This window comes from Kogia breviceps, chromosome 6 (genome assembly GCF_026419965.1).
Source record: "Kogia breviceps isolate mKogBre1 chromosome 6, mKogBre1 haplotype 1, whole genome shotgun sequence".
NCBI lineage: Eukaryota > Metazoa > Chordata > Mammalia > Artiodactyla > Physeteridae > Kogia > Kogia breviceps.
The window spans coordinates 102,095,749-102,106,404 of record NC_081315.1 but is presented as its reverse complement, the minus strand read 5'-3'; the positions used below and the strand labels follow the sequence as shown (position 1 = coordinate 102,106,404).

The window sequence follows — 10,656 nt, the reverse complement described above, 5'->3', positions numbered from 1 at the left end:
TTCCAAAGAATGAGATCCCTCTTTCTATTCTTAGGCAACCTCTGACTCTATCAATATCTTTGAACTCATTAATCCCTGACTCTTTTGGAATCTTGTACCATCAGTGATCCACCCTCTAGCTTTTCTATCTTCAAGCTCTTCTCTCTTCAGACAGTTTTTAGCCTAAGTATCTCATCCTTGAATCACATTACTCCCAAGCTCTTTCCCTCTCAAGCCATTCTAATCCACGATTTCAAAATAATCAACAACAGTCTTTATCTCTGTTTTCTCATCTCCCATTCCCTCCAAAATAAATCATAAAAATCTATGTAAATTTTTGGCTTACATGGTACCAATAACATCAATTCTCAAATGCAATGGATATTTTCTATTTTCTTCCTTAACCTTTATTCTGTATTTAAGTGGCAATTCCTTCCATCTTGAAATGCTGTTTCTCTTTGATTCTGTAAAATCATTCTCTGCTGCCCTCTTCATAGCTTTGAAGATACCTTTCTGGTCTTGTCTACACCTCCTTTTCTTCTACCCATTATGCTTTTATTACTCATATGTTTTCCCATGGCAAGGGCGTCCAATTACATAGTTTCTTGCTAATCACACTCATATGGATTGCTCAAGTCACCTTCATATATCCACATTAAATTCTGCTGAACTCCTTCACCTGAATATGCCCCAAGCTCTATATATTGACTATGTGCCAATTAAATCTCCACTTAATTCTGTACCATTTGAGTTGCTCAACTCTAAGTCATCTCTCAAGAACTTAGCTGTCATCTTCACTTTTCTTTTACCTTCAGCCACCACTTTCAGTTATTTACCAAGTCCTAAATATTTCACATCCAATATATATATGAAATAAAGACATATTTCACATTATGTGTATATTATATCCATTTATATCTGTTTATATCTATCTATCTATCACTCCTCTGCTTTCATATCAATCTTTCTGCCCTAGTCATGTCCCCCAAATCTCAAAACTGGATTATTGCACTAATTCCCTAGCTAATCTCTCTGCTTTCATTCTTCACTCTTTGGATTACGCTGGTTCCAGTGTTCTGTAAATACAAACCCAACTGTGACAATTCTATTGAAAACCCTACCTTTACTCCACATTTTCAAAATGTGGTTTACCAGGCATTGTAAGGTTTAGACCTACTCATGCAGACTTACTTCCTGCTATCTTCCTTTATACCTTTCATATTCCAGCAGCAATGAATTGCTTATATTTTCTCTATACCTCAATATATCACACTGCTTTTGCTTATGTTTTTCTTTGCCTAGCTATCCCTTCCTAGGTATAGACCTCCTCCTACCTCTGCTCCCCCAGTCTACCTGGAAAACTTCTACCCCTACTTATCTCTTAAGATTCAGATTAGAGGTCACTCTTTCCAAAGCCTTTGCTCTGACCTCTCTAGGCTGCATTATGTGTCCCTCTTCTGTATATCTTTTATTTATTAGACTCTATAGCATGTTTTTTGCCTATCTTTACCATTAGATTATGATATCTTTTAGGGGACAGGCTATGTCTCATAAATCGTTGTTACTCCAGCACCTTGCAAAGTTCCTGACACATGGCCAATAAACTTTTATTGCATGGGGAGTCTTCAAGCCATAAAATGATTCACAGGAGAATTAATGGAGAAGTAACATGGTCTGAGCACTCCTTTGGGAATCAGTACTCTGCGTGATGCTAGTGAGGTCACTTAACCTTTCTGCTTCTCTATTCTCTCAGCCGAAAAGAGACCACCTATATATTAAGATTCCTTTTCAGCTCCATATTTCTATGAAATGTGTACTCTTCATGCTGCACATACATTTTTGATTATAGAAATTTAACAACTCCCTTGAGATATTTGCAGACACTACACACAGTAACTACACTGAAGTTAGGAAGTTATTTTGAACCAAGTCATTTATACAGACAAAGTTTCCTAGGAAAGTAATATAAGTAAATGTGAATTGAATAAACAATAAATTTTTGTGACTTTAAAAAATTTCTTGACAATATTATATATGCAATGGAAGTACTAAACATATGCATATACGTATATACTTATTCAATATATTCTATATATAAAATCATACATATAAATCATACATATTTCTCTCCAGTACTGTTTTTTTGCTTCTGTGGCTATGGTCACTTTTTTCTTGACACTGGATTTAGAAGGTTCTTTCTTCTGTAATGTTTTATTCTCTTTAAGGTCCAACCCAAGCACATTTCACCTTAAAGAAATCAGCATTGAGTCTTTCTTCCTCCTCCTCATAATTTCCGTCCAAGAACTGCATAGAAATATCCTTGATCTTCTGTACCTCATCAGTGTTAGACACTAATTGAGCTTGAGATCCTTTTGCTTTTCCCAATTTCCCTTTCCTTTTTTATTCATCTTCTTTTTCTCTTCTTCATGATTAATGCAATTAACCAGTCTCTACTCTTCCCCTTCTGGTCTTTTCCCACCTTTTTGAAGGATGGACACTTTCTCATTGAAGTAAGCTCTAAATTCTTCCACCTCATCATTGGTGAGGGAGGGAGCCTTTGGCTCAATTATTTTATTATCTTAACTTACTACCAGTTCTTTGGTGGGTTGTTTCTGAATTTTCTGAAGAAATTTTACCCAAGGTGACACAGCAAGACTAAGAGACAAGGCACATTCAGGCATAGGTAACATGCCCACATTAAATACATTTTATCCTTCATTAGATATACTGAATGTATGCAGAGAGCAAAACACCTTTGAGCTCTTTCTTTAGAATCTTGGGGCTAGAAAAATTCCATTATTTTTCTGGATGTCTAAAAGTTTTTTTCTGGATTTATTTTGATTTTCTTCACAGGCACTTTCTTCTGGAGAAGCTGCTGTACCATCTCTCTTGCTTCTGAGGGCAGAAAAATTAATAAAGTGTCACCATTCTCTTTGTACCTACAAGTTTTACGTGTTGTTGTCCTATGGACAAACCCAAGAACCCAATTCACAGCCAGGAATCCAGCCCCTTACCTGTAATATCATCAGCAAAGAGTATTGCAGATCTCTTGAAGGCAAATTCATTACAGTAACTTCCATTCTCCTCACTGCTGCTGTCACATATGGAGGGCAAGGATAGAAATACCAGGAAGACCAATAGCTGGCAGTTCTCTTGGTACAAATAGTAAACCTCTTTACAACTGGAGAAAAATATAATGTGCTTTTTCTTTAGGTGGCTTCTCAAAAAGGAATATATCCCACTTCTTTCTTACTGCAGCTCACAATCTATGTAATTCTGTTCCAAACTGACAAGAGTGATGTATTTTGTTTTTTCATGAATTTCATATATATATATATATGATTTTTGTCAAAAAAGTGTAAAACATAATCAACTATCTACAAGGTTTTATTTTTTTGAGGGGGTGGAGGTAGTATGAATACTTCAGATAAGCTATGTGCTAAAACCAAACCATTCTTCCTTAAACCAACATTTTGTTTTTACTGAATTCCAATACTTTTATTATTTGCAGTGGGCAGTCCAATCATCAATAACAAGTATATCAAAATTATCAATTCAATTCTATTTTCATTCCACTAAATACTTAGTTTATGTGTCTGGGGAATTTCTTACTCATCTCTCTATGTTCCTGGAAGAATATAAGTTCTGGAAATTCACCATTTGAATTAAGATTCTGGCCCTGCATATCCAACCTGTGTGGCCTGAGGCAAGATATTTGAATTTCCTGTGGCTTAGATTCCTCTTCCATAAAGAGGAGAGAAATATCAGAGAGCCTACCCATAGATTGGATTAGGCATATCGAATGAGTTACTACATGTAACAGAAAAACAAAAATGTGTAAACTTAACTTAGCATGTAGCAACTTAAAATAGCATGTAGTATATAATATGCCCCAAAATATTATTGTAGTAGATACTTACTAAATATATGGTGGATAACATGAAGTTGACAAGGCATATAGATAATAAAAACATAGAAGATACGCCATATATAGAAAAAGTCTAATGAAAGGTAAAAAATATTCGTATCCTTTTGGAGATGTGAATTGTATTATTAGGATTCAAAGTTGAGGTATATTACTGACACTTCCACTTTTTAAAAAATCCAGTGTCAAATATGTAATACATAACAGATATGGTGCTAGGTGCTAGAAATAAAGTGAGAACAAAATGTGGTTCATGTCCTGACCTTATGGTGCTTTCAGTGGAGAGGATATACATTGAATACATGTTTGCATTTATGGAATATTAAGATGATAAAGTTTGATGTCTTATAGGAGCACATAAAAAATAAATCCAATATAATCTGCATGGAACATAGGGAGGACATTGTGAAGGAAGTAATTTTTTGGCTGAAAACCTAAAAAGTAAATAGTTATTAAGTGTTGCAGGAGGTGGAACTGAGGAGTGGTGAAAGAAAAGAAACACATTTATTAAAATGAGAAAGATCAGCAAAAAATAACCTGACCCAAGTTCAAGACTCTTTCCATGCTACTTCGCAGAATATCCAGTATTGAATTCATTTTCCACTTTGAAATCCCCTTTTATAACCACTGTAGCTTATGCATTCTCCTGGGTTATGATTACATAGGCTCTTCCAGAGTGTGCTTTGGGGATCTACCACACCACTGTGTCAGAAAGTTATCATGAATAACTAATGTAGTAAAATTTCATACAATGATAACAACCTAAATATTTACATCAGACTTTAAAACCTTATTTTGATACACATTGTCTCACTTAAATTTCACAGTTACTAGTGACTTGCATGTAAATTTTCTCATTTAAAAAAAAAGGAAAATAAAGCTGATTGGTTTGTGCAAAGCTACACAGCTAATGTTGTTAGAAATCACGTAACCAAACTAGATCCTGCAGATGATGTAGTACAGAGACCCAGTTTCTTTGTACTGACCAGGGCTCAATCTACAGAGCAAATATAAGGGAGAGCTATTCATTCAATAAATACCTAATAGATACCCAGCAAGCACCAGGCATTGGTTTAGGGATTGAGGATAAAACACAGACTAATACAAGCTACAGTCCTGTCTTTGTGGAGCTAACCTTCTAGATGGGAAAGGCAGAAAATAAACAAAATAATGAGCAAAATATGTAACATGTTATTCTGGACTCAGAATAAAAATAAAGTAGGTATGGGGGATAAAGAGTATCAATGTGCTATTTCTGAATGGTTAGAGAAATTCTCACTAGAATGATAACATTTGATTAAAGACCTGTAGAAGAAGGACAGGGGTGCCCTGAGATCTCAGAGAAGGGCTTTCCAAGTAAAGGTAATTATAGTAAAAGGCCCCTGGTGGGAGATACCTGGGCCTGGTGTGTATACAGAACAAGGAGGTCAGTGTGCCTGGAGTAGAAGAAACAAGGGAGAGAATGGGGAGAAAGCTAACAAGAAGCCAGAATTTATAAGGCTTCATAGTCCATTGTAAGAATTGGGGGTATTAGATTGAATAAGAAGGGCAGTCACTGCAGGGTTTAGAACAAAAGAAAGACAGTATCTGTTTTACATCATAAGATCACCTAGATTGTTGTGTTGGGATGAGACTGTTGATAAAGACAAATGTAGAAAAGTCAGTTAGGAATGACTGAAATAATCAGTGATAAGTGATGTGGCTAATCACGAGGAGGTGATGAGACTGGATCAAATTCTGGATATCTTTTAAAACTTAATGTGACAGTACTTGATTTAGGACTAGATGTGGGCTGTGAAAGGAAGAGAGGCATCAATGAATACCACACATTTAAAAGGTAATAAGTTGTATATAATCTTCATTAATTTTTCAGCTAACCCTGTGGGTATGTACTGCTGAGTTTGTTGCTGTTGTTGTTATTGCTGTTTATCTGTTTTTGAGTTGTTTTTCATGAGTGGCTTGAGAAAGTAGAATAGAAAGAGTCAGAAGGGTGAGCGATTAGTTGGAATTTGGGATAAGTTCAAAGAAACTTTAGGAACTATATTCATAGCAGGCCTGCAGTAAAATTATCATTACAGAGACAAAACTCCATTGCTTGCTTTGCTTTTTAACCCAGAAAATAGTTACTGTTACATGGGCAGAAATTGGGAAAAAATGGTAGAATTGGGTTATATTTTCTGTGGAATTTGGCTTATCATAACCACGTCAACAAAAATTGTCTCCACACAGCATCCTTTAAGAGATAACAACAGCTTGCCTATCCAAAACTCTTGTTTGAAACGCTATTTGTTTTCAAGAGTATTTTACCTGGACTGAAAAGTCAAGCATCGTGTTTAAACATCAGAAGTCATGCTTAGCAGTATACAATTTTTTCAAACTTGGAAGTCAAGTCACTTTGAGAGCAAATACCTTGAGGTGGATACTTGGAAAGTGTATTTAAGGAGTAGCAGGGCAGATATTAATGCTGAACAATGACAAGTATGACATAGGCGCTAGTCTTCACACTGAGGGGTCACCGCACATTATTTCACAACGGCTGCCTCAGTAGAAGAGCTGACATAACCCACTGCCAGTGCCATAAACAATTGCCAATTTCATTTTACAAAAGTCGCATTGGTGAGCTGAACCATAAAAAGTGATGAGGATAGGTGAAACTGAATATGTTATGACTTATTCAGAGCTGGTTTATTAGTCCACGGGCACTGGGACAGATTCAATATTGGAGAGACCAGGTTCAAACCCTAAGCCTGCCATTTAGTAGCTGCATGACCTTGAGCAGACTGCTGAGCTAGTTTACTCACTTTAAAAAGGAGGAAATTAATGTCGACTTATACTAGAGAATCATGTGGCTCAAATGAGACAAAGCATGTGTAAAAATGGTTTAAAGCATCATATAAATATTTCATGTTATTATTGAAAGGCTTTCCCTTTGAAAAATGGAAAGGGAGAGCGTAAGAATGCCTTAGCAATTATTGAATACTCTCTGTGGTTTCAGGAATTCCTCACATAAAATAACAATGGTGTATCTATCTATCTATCTATCTATCTATCTATCTATCTATCTATCTATCTATCTATCTATCTGTCTATCTATACATCTATCTATCCATCCAGCCATCCAAGACCTCTGTTGTGAATCTTGTCGAATGTCATTGTGTATGTTAGAGTCAAGATCCAAACTTAGGGGCTTCCCTGGTGGCGCAGTGGTTGAGAATCTGCCTGCCGATGCAGGGGACACGGGTTCGTGCCCCGGTCCGGGAAGATCCCACGTGCTGCGGAGCGACTGGGCCCGTGAGCCATGGCCGCTGAGCCTGTGCTCCGCAACGGGAGGGGCCACAACAATGAGAGGCCCACGTACCATAAAAAAAAAAAAAAAAAAAAGATCCAAACTTAGGCCCATCTTTGTGTCCAAGCCTGCATAATTCCTGTTATACCAAGTCATTGCCTGGTCATTTTACATGCAGCAACACTGTGTCAGAGATGGCAGAAATAATAGAAATCATCTAATGGAATTGTTTTCAAATATTTCGTTGCAAAGTCTTACTGGGAAGCTCAATATTTTCTAGAAATAGAACTGACCTTGATAAAGCAGATGTGGGAACTCCAAAATTGCTTCTCCTCCACTGAGTCCTCTTCTACCCCTCTGGGGATGGTAGGTACTTCAGGGTTTGAAAAACATTAATATAGTCCATTCCCCTCAGTTTAATGATTGAAAACAGAGTTTCAGGGAGTTTAAATGATTTACCCAAGAACAAAAATTTTTAATGGCAAAAAAAGAACAAGGAGCCCAGTTCTGTGCATTTTTGTAACATATACTCCCATTTACTTCCTACATTTTTCCTACAATATTAACATCTGAAGGGTCTCCTATCTCCTGCTCAAATTCTGAACCAGTTAAGAGATATATAAAGAAGTTTATCCTATGGAGATAAAAATATAACTCACATAATTGATGGAGAGCACAGCTCACTGTGTGATAACGAAAGGCTGCTCCTCAGGATCAGGGTTCACCTCGTCACAGGTAGCACTGCTTCCTCCACATGGGAGGAGCCTTTACCAATAAACTTAACCACTGGGGACAAAAACGGGCCAGAATACAAGCTTCTTGGAGGCCAGACTAAAACTGAATGCGCAGTAGGTTGAGCTCTGCCTACCTAGTTTTACTCCCTAAATTTCTAGATGACTATTTTGCATGGGAGTGAGGAATCAGTAAGAGTCCAGTGCTACCTTAATATAAGACCCTTGTTATAAAACAAAACATCAGGAGAATGGGTTTAGTGACTCCATCTAATGGTATAAGGGGCACAGGTCTGGTGAGATCACACATCATAACATATGGTTTTATTTTGTTTAAACTTCTGGCTTTAATTTTTGATTTGTGTATTATTCTATGAAGAATTAGCATTCTCATGAACATATCTCAATGTTTGAGTACATATCAAATTTATAAATATTATATATTTCCTTGTGGCTTTGTAATTTATAGATGAACTTACTTCTTTCTGAAACTGAAAGTTACTGTAGTGAGATGTTATGTGAGCCAAACCAAATGGGGATAAATCTTGAAACAGCATTTTCCCCTATCACCCTGAAAGAGAAGAGTAGAAGTAATTGTCATATCTTTAAAACAGGAGATATCTCAAGAACTGGGTGGAAGTTGGAGTCTTAGAATCAGTGAGACCTTGAAGGACTTATGAGAATCAAAAAAAGAAGCTGTGAATAGATAGTAATTGATGAAAGAAGCTTGGTGGTAAAGAGGGGCTTGAAACACATATCCTCCAGGTAATGATATTTACCTAAGTAAATTCCAATACAACTTGAATCTATGATTAAAAGAGGATTACTAGATATTTAATTTGAAATAAATATTCAATTTAATTCAAAAACAAGTTTAGCAATTGAGAGCATCAATTTCAAGAGCAACCATTGAAAAGTCAATGTACTCTGGAGGTTACAAAAACCATCTTTCTATGTATATAATTATAATATATGGTTTCAAGAGCTAAGCGTTCAAAATTACTATAAAAATTAATGTAAATCCTAGCTTCAATCCCCAAAAGAGAAAATTGCATATTCCTTCCCATTATTCTCCACTTTTCTTTGAATCTCATATCTAATTTCTATCACCTGGATGTAGATCACTCTGGTGAAAGTCCTGCCTCCACAGATGTTGCTATTGTCACTAACTTCAACTCATCTTCTGATTCTCAGCTTAAATGTCACCTCTGCAAGGAGCTCTCCCATGATCTTCAAATGATAATGAGTTCCCCCGGTTGTGTCTCTCATACTACTCCAAGATTCCTCCTGTCCCTTTTTATAACAGCCCCATTCTTGCTCATTTGGTCGATCAAAAATGTTTATTGAGCATATATTACATGTGAGGCATTTTTCTAGGCTCTGTATATACAATGGTGCAGAATACAGGCTAGATTCCTGCTCTTATAGGGTACACATTTCATGCCATCAGGAATCTTAGTGGTTTTCTTGTTTTTTCCTACTGATGTTTGCTAAATGTCTATAATAGCTGTTGATATATGTATGCACTCAATAAATATTTATTGAATACATGAGTGAATAAATAAATGGGAATTATGGGGAATAAATAAATAAATATATAAGATATTGATTAATGTTTTGCAGAGAATTCATACTGGGTGAAAAAATTGATGGTGGATGACTTATCCTAGATTGGTTGTTCATGGAAGACTTCACTGAGGTTTTAACATTGAAGTTGAGATATACCTGATAGAAAGAAATCAGTTTTACATGATTTACATGGTCAAAAATGACCATGCTTTGAAAAGTTCAAGCAGTCTGGAGAGACCTCAGAGGGAGAGAATGAGAGTGAGGAAGAGGGGATGAGAAAGAGGGTTGGGGGAAAGAGGGGAGGAAGGAATGAAAAAGAGAGAGGCAGGGAGAGGAAAGAAGAGGAGAGGAACAAAGAGGAGAGGAGTGGAGAGGAATGAAGAGAAGAAAGGAGAAGAGAGGAGAAGAGAAGAAAGGAGAAGAGGGGAGAGGAGAGGAGAGGAGAGCTGGCAAGGTGAACCAAGGCAACAAGCATGAGAGACAAAGCCATTTGGAAGTGGATCTTCCAGGCATAACTATCACCATGTGCATCAATGATGAACTATCCAAATTCCTTTCCCACAAAATTGAGAGTAAAGGTAAAATGGCTGTTTAAGTCCCTGTGTCCTAGAGTTGTACCACAGCAACAAATAATTGAAATGTGTCTTTTACAGTCACTGTAGCATCCACAAAGCTCAATTACCAGCCCACACTAGGCAAGGAAAAAAAAAAATGGAGGAATCACATCACTAGCTGCTTCTTAGACTGGTATTTTTATTTATTTACTTATTTTATTGGAGTATAGTTGTTTTACAATATTGTGTTAGTTTATACTGTACAGCAAAGTGAATTAGCTGTATGTATACATATATCCCCTTTTTGTGGATGTCCTTCTCATTTAGGTCACCACAGAGCACTGACTAGAGTTTCCTGAGCTACACAGTAGGTTCTCATTGGTTATCTATTTTATACATAGTATCAATAGTGTATATATGTCAATTCCCATCTCCCAATTCATCCCACCCTCCTTTCCCCCTTGGTATCCATATGTTTGTTCTGTATGTCTGTGTCTCTATTTCTGCTTTGTAAATAAGATCATCTATACCAATTTTTTCAGATTCCACATACATGCATTAATATACAATATTTGTTTTTCTCTTTGTGACTTACTTCACTCGTATGACAGT

General features: G+C 36.5%; 1 pseudogene; it reads right to left on the bottom strand.

Annotated features, from left to right (window-relative positions):
- Positions 1–1,036: 1,036 nt before the first annotated feature.
- LOC131758190 (probable ATP-dependent RNA helicase DDX10 pseudogene) lies at positions 1,037–3,306 on the bottom strand (annotated as a pseudogene).
- Between the last annotated feature and the right edge of the window lie 7,350 nt (positions 3,307–10,656).